Source organism: Eubalaena glacialis, chromosome 3 (genome assembly GCF_028564815.1).
Source record: "Eubalaena glacialis isolate mEubGla1 chromosome 3, mEubGla1.1.hap2.+ XY, whole genome shotgun sequence".
Lineage (NCBI taxonomy): Eukaryota > Metazoa > Chordata > Mammalia > Artiodactyla > Balaenidae > Eubalaena > Eubalaena glacialis.
This window is the reverse complement of record NC_083718.1, coordinates 81,106,304-81,118,847: the sequence shown is the minus strand read 5'-3', so window position 1 is coordinate 81,118,847 and position 12,544 is coordinate 81,106,304. Positions and strand designations below refer to the sequence as shown.

Here is a 12,544-nt window from a genome sequence, read left to right as displayed (position 1 = left end):
CAGGAAAAGACAGAAATCATAGGAAAATCCAAGTCTAAAAATAAAGCTAAGCCATTCTGTGTTAGAACTGTAATATTTTAGTTGTTGCCACTGCCATTCTCTGTAATAATATGACTTTCAAGCTGGCAATAAGAGGACATTAAGCGAAGGACAAATGACACTAGATGTTGCGGACAGAATTCCACAGGTCTCATATACATAATTTCTCCTGTTACGTTAATAGAGGAAAAACTAGTTTTAGTGGAAGAATGAAAAAAATATATGATTTAGTTTTTATGTATTACACTATGAAACATATTATTAAGATATTTATTGATAAAAATTACTAGCAATAATCTAATCAAATCTGTTCTTGATTATTGACTCAAATTCATCATATAAACTGACAAAACCTACAATGCAATTAATTAGGAACAACTGATGTGAGAAAAGCAGGTCCAGCCTGCGCATTTTATTTAATAGAATCAGAGATGAAAATTAAAAGAGTTGAACCTTAAATCCACATATTCCATATAATCCAGAAAACACTCTGAAAGAATTTGTTATTAATTTATACATGGAATAGAATAAACCTCCTTTAACGCTTACTTAAAGTTCCTTGGTTGTATACATAGAAGTTCATGAAGACAAAGAAACTCCATTTCCTTTAAAAAAAAAAAAAGTCTCATACTCTTACCAAAACCCCAAATAAATGCAGCATAATTTAACACAACTCTTATTCAAGAGAAAAGTATGTCGCTCAGGAAAGACTATTTCCTGAATAAAATATACTTGGCTCTGATATTAGACTCCTTATACCCTAAAAAGCCAGCTGTTGAGAATACATAATGAATGTCAACCTGTTTGTCAAAAACCTAGTAGCACTCTGAAATGTTCACTCTTAAGTTGAAAAAAATTACAAATAAAAAGCCGTACATATAAACTGGAGGCCCAAAAGGTACCATAAATCAAATACTTGAAGATGAGATTTTTTAAAGTTCTGCCTCTAAATGAGAGTTAACTCCTTAATGAACGGACTAACTGACTGAAGGACAACTTGGGGACAGAAGAACTCAATGGAGCTAAGTTTCTAATATTTCCCTTAATAGTAAACCATGAGCTTTGTTTTAATCACACAGTATCTTAAATCACATCACTGTAAATACTCTTTTAGCAGGCTCTTCTAGCGTTGATCAGGTGAGATGTAAGACTATGTGTTGCCATTCAAGAGTAACAAATTAGATTTTGGGGAAATTGATGTGATAGTACCTCCTACTTTGGAAACACAGTGATGACTACAGTAAGATATAATTAAGAAGCAAGACTGTTTATTGTTGAATCTTAAAAACAGATACAAAAGGGATTTTAAAAACCAACAGTACAATAAATCCCCCTAGAGTGTGGTTCAGATAAGATTTCCATTAAAGAGCTAAATACCACAATAAAATAGCTAAGAAGTAAAAGCCCAGGCATCAGTGAAGACATAACTTTAAGTATTAATACTGAAAAATTCATATACTGAACAGATAAATATTTCCTACTCAGACACACAGCCAAGACAGAAGACAACAGTGGCCAAGAAGCTTGAGACATCATTGAACTCTCTTTATCATTACTCTCCTGACGAATGGACAAACAATCTTAGATTAAGAACTAGGGAAAGAAGGGGTTGGAGAGCACTTTTTATAAAGTCTTCTCTCTCAGCCATAAACTAACATTTATTGACTAAAGTTTATATGTTTGGCACTATGCTAGACAATGTGGAGGTGGGGTGAGGGAGAGACATTAAAAACAGTATAATAGTTTCTGCCCTCAAGGAGCTTATTTAGCGTCTTGTATGTTATCATGTATTACACTTCAGGTGGCATTTGTGCCATCCATTCTTGAGCTCCGTCTTCAGTTTCTAGGCTATTTGGCAACGTTTCCCAAATTTCTTGGTCATCTTCAAGATAGTCTTGATGAAGGCTTCAACTATACCTTTGATCATCAGGATATCCTGAGAATCACCCTGCCTGGCCTCACCCACCTCAGGGTAAAAGAGGGTACAGGCACTTTCTTCAAAGCTCCTTCTTTTGGTGGCATCTGGAGCTGCAGAGGAGGCAGTGGGAGGTGGAATGGGGGTCAGATCCCCGGAGATCGTTATTGGCAGCTTTGTACAGCAATTCCTGAGAAACTGAAACAATTGAGAGAGAGATGGCTTAGCTCACTTAGCTTCTGAGCCATTTTTCATTTCCTGAAAGTAATGGAGGCCAGCAGCCTATTCTTAGGATGTAATAGGAAACTGGAATAAAACTTCATTCAGGAGGGTTCTCCTTTTTCATATCAAAAAGTCTGTTTGAATTCCCTGTTCATACAGAGCAGAGCTGTTCTTAACAATTTTCCATATTTAAGGGGGAATAAAGTTGTATCCCTAAGATACAGATCTCTAGGGCTTGATAATCAGCAGATCTAGACCTTTATTTCACTTAAAAACATTGCTTATAGGAACAGTAAGAGGATGAGGATACCTGAAAAAAAAAAAAATTAACTAATGATGTAAAGCAACCAAGTTTAAGACTGGAAAATGATGATATAAACTCATATGCAAGAGGTAATAACCTGTTAAAGATGTTCAAAAGCATGTTAAAACTGGCCTAATAGCAGAAATCATATGAAATTGGCAAACACTCTCTCTAATACTGCCAGAAACATACTGTTTTATAAGTGCCATTATGCAACTGGGTGGATGGGGAAGAACAAGATATTGCCCAGAGAACTAGCATGTCCATTTCAAAAGAGACCAATATATTTATGCTTCAAAACCTAAAACAGAATGCAATGCAGAGTTGAGTGTAGTAATGTTAAGTACATGAACTATGGAGTAAGGTATCCTGAGTTTGATTCCTGGCTCTGCTATGAAACATATTCGAATGTATACAAGTAAACATATTCGAATGTTGGTTTAATAAAGGACTCGTAACTAACATGGTTGTTGTGAGTTCCGAAATGAGGTAATATAAAAAATTCAAAAGGTTTTCATAAATGTTATACTATTATACATAAATTGGCTCCTTAGGTTTATCATAGAATTTTTAGAACCTAAATAATAATGTCACTGACATGCATAGGCAACCATTCAATATTAAAATAAAATTTAAAAAGGACAGGGACTGGAACTAATCTAGAATACCAAGCATTTATCTTAAACATAAAGAAGTCCTAGTAAAATAAGTACCTCTAATTAAGAAGTACTATTAAGATAGGTATCTCCAAGGCTGGTAGGTAACTGCAAAGGTTGGAAAAAACTCCTCTAAAGTGAATCTTCTAATTCACTGACTCTTCATCATAGCTTCTCCAGGGTTGGGATTATGCTCTGGATTATATCAATAAAATAAGATGTGCCCAAATGATGAGTCAGAACCAGAAAGTGTTTAGTTCTCTGTTCAGCTCTGTACCAGGGGAAAAAGTAGTTTTCTGCCTCCACTGTTTGGCTCTTTGGTTCTTCTAAATCATGGTTGATTCCTTAAGGGAGTTACTGCTTTGTTACTGTCTCCATCATGTGATAAATGTTTGTTCATGTGTAATCAGTGGTCATTTTATGATGAGACGAGATCGGGCGCGTTCAGGGTGGTATGGCCGCAGCATCAGTGGTCATTTTAGATCTGCCTGGAGGGATATGTGAAGACTCTCCACTCCTCGTAAGACAGGAAGTTTGTATGTATTCCAATTCAAGAAAATCTGATACTTCCTCAAAGAATATACACAGAGAACACATACAATTCTAAGTATCAGAGAGTTCCCATTGAAATGAGTTCCCATTTCTCATTTCAATACAGTATAAAGCTGAATAATTAAGTACTTTAGAATAAACAGAGAATATTAATGGGAATCCCTCCATTCAATATTTGGTAGAAATCCTACTGAGTGTCTCATCACACAGATGACAGCTTCAGAAACATGTTTAGAAATTCTATACATACAAATGAAGGAAACAGAAATTAAAGATAAGTCACAAAAGAAGTACCTAAATAAAACTGCACTTTAACATAAATGTAAGGTGATTACCACAAGTAAATTATTTTTCTTCAGTTGAGGCCTTCATGTAAAAAAGAAGGCAGACTACTGCTAAGGAGGGAAACTGAAAAAACAGAATACCATTAATTGGGATAATAAAGAGGGAATTAAGAATTAAAAAAAAAAAAAACTTGGAAATGTGAGGGAGCCTTGGAAGTGGTTTTGATTGTAGGATCTCTGCGTTTTTATTTGGCCATTTATTGGATGAGCTTTTAAAGAGAAAGACAGGTTTTAGGGAAACATTTGTGTCAAATTAGACAAAAAGGAGGAAAGATGGTACTTTTAGAGCAAAACCATAAGATGAAACCATGGATAAGAATGTCAGAAAGTTGAGAAAACAAAAAAGAACATAACTAGGTTTAAAAGGGATAAGAATCTGGAAATCTTTATATTATGCACAAAAATGGGTGGAAACCAAAAAGCTCTTCTGAAGTTGATTTGTCACAAGAGATGCTGATTGATGCCTATAGAGGAGGAACTGAAACAAATCTAAGATAAAAAAGAAATAGTACATTTACAGATGCCTGGGTGTGAGGACAGTCATATGGGCAAAGATATCAGCATAAATAGAGAAAATTCCCACTGATAATAGTGTGGGGGAGAGGTGGAAGGCATCACAAAGAAAACACTGGAAAAGATTCAACCTAACTACTTCACTGAAGCCCTGAGTATCCTAGGCTAAAAAACGAGGAATTTCCAAATGTAAATTAGCAAAAGAACATAGTGAATGAAACCAACAACTGCTTGGATAAAACATGCATTTCTTTAGTCTAAATCCACTATTAAAGCTTTAATAACAATATAGTTATGAGTTTTGGTTACACCCTGTTGGGAGTTCAACACTGAAGACCAAGGAACTAGGGAATGGTTTGAATGAGCAAATTGTCTGATGTTTCTAATGCTATAAATATCTTTGGGTAAGCTATGGAAAAACAGATTAAGTATGCTAGACTTGGAAAGACACTGTTAATCAGTTCATAGATATAAATTTATTTTAAAATAACACATTTAAAACTAATTTCTAACATTTAAATTGCTCCTTCCCACCAAAACTAAAGCATGTTACAAAATTTTAAGCAATTCCTCTTCTTTTATTATTTATAAGTCAAGACTATTGGCAATGTTTGTTAAACAGTGACTGAATCAAAACTAGTTATAATTAAAATGGATACCAGAGTAAAATAATGTGAACGTAAAACATCAACTATGTGGAAATCTCTGATCAAGTTTTTTTGTTTCCAGATCTAAGTTCTGAATCCTCTGCTATAGTTCACAGATCATAAGAGCTCCAGAAGCTTCTTCTGAATGAGCTGAATGCTGAGATAAAAACTGGTTCCTCGATAAAAACAGCTGTTTCTAATTGTGGGAAATATATTTACTGAAAGCAATACATTTCATCTGACTCACCAATTAAATGCAGTACAAGAATGATTCAGAGCCTGTGCTGGTGATTTTGAAGCTAAAAAGTCTGTGTTTTTCTCCTTCCAATCAGGGTATTTCTCATACTGCCCAAATCAGATAATTCGCTGAAATGGAATTCCTCTGGAAATTCCCAGAACTGTACTAACCACCACAATAAATTTTCTGATTTCATCTCCACACGGTCACACTTCACTTACGGGTGTATCTTGTACACCACCCTAGAGAAACTGTCAGAAATCAGAAAATTCTGATCAATGCTTACATTCTTCAGTTAAAAAGAAAATAAGACTCAGTATACTGTGCTTCAACCATTGTGCTTCTACTATAGTGAATAAACTTTTTCCAAACAAAAAGAAGATTTAGCCCTAATTTATTCTTGGGGGACAAGATAACTGTTTATATAGATAGATAGATAACTTTTTTTTTCATTCTATAATTTGTAAGCTATAAATGCAAAATACTCCATGTGACTGCTCTCCCCATTTCTGAAATCAGGTTGTAGGTTCTGGCACATGCAGCTAGCCATGAATTGAAAATGCTGTAAAGCAGGGATGGAGAATCTGACACTCCAGGTCAGAAACTCTTCCTCACCAGTCCTATTACATGTCTACTTAACAAAGATACTTAAATAAATAGAATTAGTTATCAGAATTGGGTGAAACCAGAAAACCTGGCCTCATTTAAGAGTATAATTTTATTACAATTTTATGTGCATCAAGCTGATTTTAGACTGTTAGTATATAACAGTATAGAAGAGTATATAAGTTAAAAAAAATAAGCTATCACTTATAAAATGATAAAATGCACAATTACTTATAAAATGACTATACCAGTTTTCTTTTTAAAGCTTTATGAGATTTAATTTGCTTAATCCAAAACTGCTGAACTGATTAAGTCAGTTTGATTTCCCCACCTATGAAACAAGGAGAGAAAGGTTAAATGCCTTGTTCCGGACTACGTATCTATCATTTCTGCCTATGCCCCTGATCTATCTTCCTCAAATTTACATCAACATAATTTACCAAACATGCCTGTTTTATCCAAACTACCACTTATGATAAATCTACTCAATGCAAACAGTAAAGAATATTTTTTATTTTTTCCTTAATCAGTTATCAGTTTGAGATTGGTTTCACTTGACAATTAGTACTCTGCTTTTTTAAAAAAACTAACCTGATTGTTTTGGAATAATTTTAAATTTACAGAAAAGTTGCAAAGACAGTACAGAGCAAAAACTCTCATATACCCTTTACCCAACTTTCCTTAATGTTAATGTCTTACTTAACTATGGTACATTTGTCAAAACTATGAAATTAACATCAATATAATTTTTCCACTCATGTCCTTTTCCTGTTCCAAGTTACAATCTGGATATCACATTGTATTTAGTTGTCAAGTCTCCTTAATTTTCTCTGATCTGTGATAGTTTCTCAAGCTTTCCTTGTTTTTCCATGTCTTTGATACTCTTGAGGAGTATTGGCCGGGTATTTTTTTTTTTTAATTTTATTTATTTATTTTATTTATGGCTGTGTTGGGTCTTCGTTTCTGTGCGAGGGCTTTCTCCAGTTGTGGCAAGCGGGGGCCACTCTTCATCGCGGTGCGCGGGCCTCTCACTATCGCGTTGGCCGGGTATTTTATACAATGTTCTGTCCACATTGGCTAGGTATTTTATACAATGTTCTGTCCACTCCCCTTTTTTGATGTTTTCTTATGATTACACTGGGGTTATGGGTTTTTGGAAAGAACACCACCGGAATGAAGTTCCCTTCTAATCACATTATATCAGAGGGTACATATTACCATCGTGATTTATCACTGGTGAAATTATACTTTCACTTGGTTTAAGGTGCTGTCTGCTAGGCCTCTTCACTGTAAAGTTAGTACCTTTCCCGTTCCATACTCTGTTCCTTGGAATTAGGTCACTAAGTCCAGCCCATATTCAGGAAAAGGGGAATTAACTTCCACTTCCTTGAAGGGGATAGTCTACATACATTATTTGGAATTCTTCTGTAAGGATGATTTGTCCCTTTCCTCTATTTATTTATTTAATCAATCATTTATATCAGCATGGACTCATGGATATTTACCTTATTCTTTAGGTTATAATCCAATACTGTCATTATTTATTTTGTTGCTTAAACTGTTCCAGCTTTGGCCACTGGCCAGCTGTTTCAGGATAATAATGTCCCGAAGGTAACTGACAATTTTGGAGTACATGGTATACTAAATAGTTTTTTGGACATTTTAACAGGAAAGCAATTTATGTATAATGAATCTATCTCCAAGTTATATATGGAAAAATTAACAACTGAAGACTGAGAAGGTCAATTTAAGATAACATGAAGTTTAGTTATGCTTTTTATACTTTAAGAAGGAAAACTATGTGACACTGAAACAATTACAGATCGAGAAGATGCAGTTATTTCCTTGACAGAATACAAAATTATAAGGAAAGAGTACATAATAAACCAGTCAGAATTGCTACAAAATTTAAAGCTATAAGAATTTTAATCACCTGCATTTCCTTATTATTTCCCATTCATTCCTTAACCTCCAGAAATCTAACAATTGCCACTGTGGAAATCGCTCTTAGATCACAAAAGATAATCTGCTAAAGCAAACTGTCTACTTTCAGTCCTTATCTAAATGATCTCTGTAGCACCTGACACTCTTGACTACAAACTCCCTTAGGAAACCCAGTGTGTTTACCCTACATATTATCATTCCTTCTCTTAATTCCTTCGCTTAAACAACCACTTATCTAAAACTTTTACCTTCAGGTTTGATTTCTCTTTTGAGCTACAGATCCATATATCCACATATCCACATATCCATATATCCACATATCCCACTAAACAGCATGAAACTCCATTTTCCATCTCCAGTCGCCACCTTTCACTTAATCACATCACCATTCAACCAACTGCCCAAGAGAGGTATCTTGGAGACATGCTAATCCATCTATCACAGTGCTATCCATATAATCTTAGCAAATCATTCTGCTTTAAAACCCTTAACTTCCCACTGCCTATAGGGTAAACTCCAAACTCCTTGGTATCCTATATAAACAAGAGGCTTTATGATCTGTCCCCCGACTATCTTTCCATCTCCTGGTCCCATATCAGGCTATTTACAGTTACCTAAGTATAGTATCATGTCTCCAAAACCCTAAAAAGCTTATTTCTCTATAGGAAATAGTCTTCACCCTTTATTCTTTGCACGCTAAACTCAAAACATCTTCCTGGCTCCTTTTAAGTGAGTCCCTCTCTTCTCTGCTCCCCAAAACACGTTGTATCTCAATTATAGGAGCTATCTATCAATAACTATTTGGATACATGTTTATGTACTCCACTGAACTATAAATTCCTTGGAGGCAGAAATTATATCTTACTCCTTTTGTTTGTATTCCTTGTACCCGGCAAACAACAGATACAAAATAACTAAAGGGACAGCTACCATCATAATAGTTAAGATTAAAAAATCAAGTTCATAAAGCTTTGCCTAAACAAAACAAATTCTGATCTTGAAAGTGACCAAATTAGAAGATATCCCATGATTTAGCACTATTTTCTTATTATTTTCCTTAACTAAAAATCTTTTTCTCAACTGGTTTTATGTGGATAGGTAAGCCAATTTTCATGTCTATCTAAAAAAAAATTCCTATTAGAAAATCAAGACACATTTCTACCTACTTATCAAAAGAGTAACTGTGAAGAAGACAGATTCCAAGGTACAGATCAATTAACAAAATAAGTTAAATTAGACTTGGGATATAATGAAGAATATACCTGATCTTTGATTCCTGGCAAAGAACTTCAAAAACCTTGAAATTTCCTGATAGTAGTGTCTTTGTTATGCCAAAGAGGTGACTTAAGGTGAACCCTAAGATTCCCTCAGGATGGAGGCTGGTCACTAGAGACCAACCATATGATTAGAGAGTTGAAACTTTGGGTGAGCCCAATCTACAGAGGGGGGAGATGGACCTGGGATTGATTAAATCATTGGCCATGTGACTGAGTTCAATCACACCTATATAGTGAAGCCCCAATCAAAATTCTGGACACAGAGGCCTGGTGAAACTTCTTGGTTGGTGAACACAATGATGTGCTGGGAGGATGACACACCCAGATTCCACAGAGAGGGTATGGAAGCTCTGTGTCCCCTTTCCCGCCCCAGCTATTGCCCTATGCATCTCTTCAATTCCTGATCTGTATCCTTTATAATAAAACTGTAATTGTAATTATAGTGGTTTCAGTAAGTTCTATGAGCCATTCTACCAAATTATCAAAACTGAGGGGTTGTGGTAGGCCCTAAACTTGTAGCAGGCTGGGCAGAAGTGTGGGTGGACTGGGGACACTGAAACTTGCAGCTGGCATCTTAAGTGAGGGCAGTCTTCAAAAAACTTCGCTCTTAACTTGTAGGGTCTTCTCTAATTCCAGGTGGTTAGTATCAGAATTGATCTAAATTGTAGGAAACTCAGTTGGTGACAAAGGATTGGTGTCAGAACAGTGACTTCAGAGAGGTCTTAATGTTTTTGTATGTTATATTTTTAAAGGAAGGGGAAAAAAAAGGTTCTTATTCATAAAGCAGGTATTTCTCCATATGTTAGCTTTCCCTGCTATCTCATTCTCCAAGGTCCCTGAAACCAGATTCAGATTCATCCTTTCCACCCTGACTCCTATAAATGGCCTCTTGGGTGACGTTAATGTCCATGTAGATGATACATTCAACAACCTAAGCTGTCATTTCACTTTACCTTCACCTCAATTCCCCCACTTCTTATAAGCTCCTTCTCACAACTCTTAAATTAGGGGCCTCAGACTCAATATTCCTTGGAGCCAGATAAATCTCTTAAATAGTTGAACTGGGCCAGATATAACACACAACAGGACACTGTGAGGACTGAGGAAAACCGAAGAATGTATGCCCCAACTAAAGACTTGGGGAGGGGGGAGGGGCGGCCACTATTGAGACCCAACCTTGATGTCATCCAGGAAATACGGATTAACTGTTGTCAGATGTTCTGATTTCTTTTCAAAGAAAAGCAGAATTCTGCATGTTTATGTGAAATCTCCAGATTTTTAAATTTTAGCAATTAAAAAACAAACTGTAGAAATCATCACAAAGGGTCATATATAAACCAAAGGCTGATGGTTTTTAATCACTACTTTAAATACTGAAATTCCTCAAAGCTGTCCAAGGCTCTTTTCTTTTCTCACTCTATATTCTCTGTAGGGAAATATCATCTCTCTCACGACGATAGGTAGATAGATAAACAGAGGATTCATAGATGTATAGTCTATTTTGTTAGAATGTTTCTGTAGAGTGAAACAGCTCACATACAATTGATAAATAGAATATCAGAATGACATGGAGTTCATACGTGATTTTTCAGAGTACATTCATGTTTTGAAGCACCAAGTTAGCAGCTAAACAAAGAATACACTAACACAAACTAAATGCAGTAAACCATTGAACAATGTAGTTCTGTTCAGAATGCCCATTCACCCTCTTGGCTACAAGTGGTCACAGATTTTCCTACAAGTGCTTATTGTGTGGTTCCCCCAACCTTCATGCGAAAGAGACAAATAAGGACAATAAACCAGAACCAGCTATATCTGGCATCACTTTATATTTATGATATGCTTTGTGTCTACAACTGAGCAGCTTCAACCCTTCTTTATATCTGTTTCTATCAGGCTACCTTCATCTTTTCCTAAAGAGTCCTATGTTTATTGTAGTATTTCTTTACTTATTAAACAACTTAACATATATTTTTACCTGCTGCTGGTATTTTCTAGAATGACTGTTTTTCTTGGTGCTCTGGTTACAAAGTTTCATAGGTTTTGAGAGTCTGTTCCCAACTCTATCTTTTCCAGACATCCTTTTATTTTTAGTGAATAATATCACCAAAGTTCTTCAAAACCTCATAGTGAAATGCCCTTATCTCTAGCCCAAACATCTCTCTTGAGCTCCAGAACTAGATACCCAAATGTCTGCTCAACATCACCACCTGAATTTTCTAAAGGCATCTCAGGGTTTATATATATTAAAAAGCAAACTTGGACTCTCCCCAAATCTCTCCTCCTCTAGTCTTCTCTGTATCAGGACACTGCACCACGAACCTCTCAAATATTCATGAAGGAGTCTGCCAACACCCTTAAGTATCATCATTTTATCTAGACTACTGCAATTGTCTACTAATTGGTTCCCTTGTAGCTATTTTTGTCCTCTACAATTCAATGTTCACACATTAGCTAGAACAATCTTTTAAAAATGTAAATTTAAAATCAATACTTCTCTGTCTTTATGCTTAGTATAAAATCCAAAATCTTTAACATGTGGTCTGGCTTCTTTCTTTCACCACAATTCTCTCACCATTCTCTCTCTTGTATTCCCTCTCCTACCACAATGAACCTTCTGAGCCCTCCCCTCTTTTCTAATATCTAAGCTCCTTTCCAGTTCAGGATCTTCAAAAGTGCTCTTCACCCAATCCTCAGCTTGAGAAGCTTGGTGGTTTCACATCCTTAAATTGCAAGCTTGCCATAACTAATAACTCTACCTAAATAGGCACCCCTCTCCCCTTACTTATGTACCCTAACACTTATATTAATTTGATAGCATTTTTATCAATTATGCCATTATTTATGTGCTTACCACTCTATAGTTTGTCTTCCTTCACCAAGCTGAAAGTTAATGAGGCCAGATATCATGTCTTTACTCTCTACTATATACCAGTGACTAGAAGAATGCTAGATGTTTTGGAATTCAATAAATAAATGAATGAGTGAATGAATGAATAAATGAGTAAGTGGAATTCTGTTCACCTAGCTAACTACTGCTCATCCTTCATTCAAGTAACAGTCTAGGGTCACTTTCTCAGGGAAGCCTTCCTGAGTTAGGCCCCCATTTCATACTCACATAGAACCCTGGACTTTTAAAAAATGCATATATTTATATACCATTTGTCACAATTTTTATGACATTTAATGTGCAATTTTTTTTATTACCCATCTCCAATATTAAGATCCATGAGAACAATGAACCTATGTGCCTTGTTCCCTATTATATCACAAGGGCCCACAAAGTA

General features: G+C 35.5%; 1 protein-coding gene across 10 annotated transcripts in view; it reads right to left on the bottom strand.

Moving 5' to 3' along the window:
* Positions 1-12,544, bottom strand: part of ASH1L (ASH1 like histone lysine methyltransferase) — a 208,041-nt gene that overhangs the window by 129,400 nt on the left and 66,097 nt on the right. The gene's annotated exons all lie outside the window — the stretch shown is intronic.